This window comes from Petaurus breviceps, unplaced genomic scaffold, assembly GCF_028583685.1.
Source record: "Petaurus breviceps papuanus isolate PSGF00001 unplaced genomic scaffold, PetGlider_PUasm1.0 186, whole genome shotgun sequence".
Classification (NCBI taxonomy): domain Eukaryota; kingdom Metazoa; phylum Chordata; class Mammalia; order Diprotodontia; family Petauridae; genus Petaurus; species Petaurus breviceps.
This window is the reverse complement of record NW_027185798.1, coordinates 34,422,010-34,422,258: the sequence shown is the minus strand read 5'-3', so window position 1 is coordinate 34,422,258 and position 249 is coordinate 34,422,010.

The window sequence follows — 249 nt, the reverse complement described above, 5'->3', positions numbered from 1 at the left end:
TCCGATCCTCGACAGGCAGAGCAGAAGCCCCTGGCCTTGGCCTCGTCCCCTCCCGCACCACGTGCACGGGAACAGCCCCGCGGGCTGGGAAAGCTCGAGGATGATGTGCCCCTCAGTCAGTACGGAAGGCCCCGAGAAAGACCCTGGCCTGGCCTTGGGTTTGTGGAACCCGGGATGAGCCTCCCACGGCTGCCCTTGGCCAGGCCCTTCCCCTGGTGCCTAGGGCGCCTGCTTGGGGGGGGGGGGGGG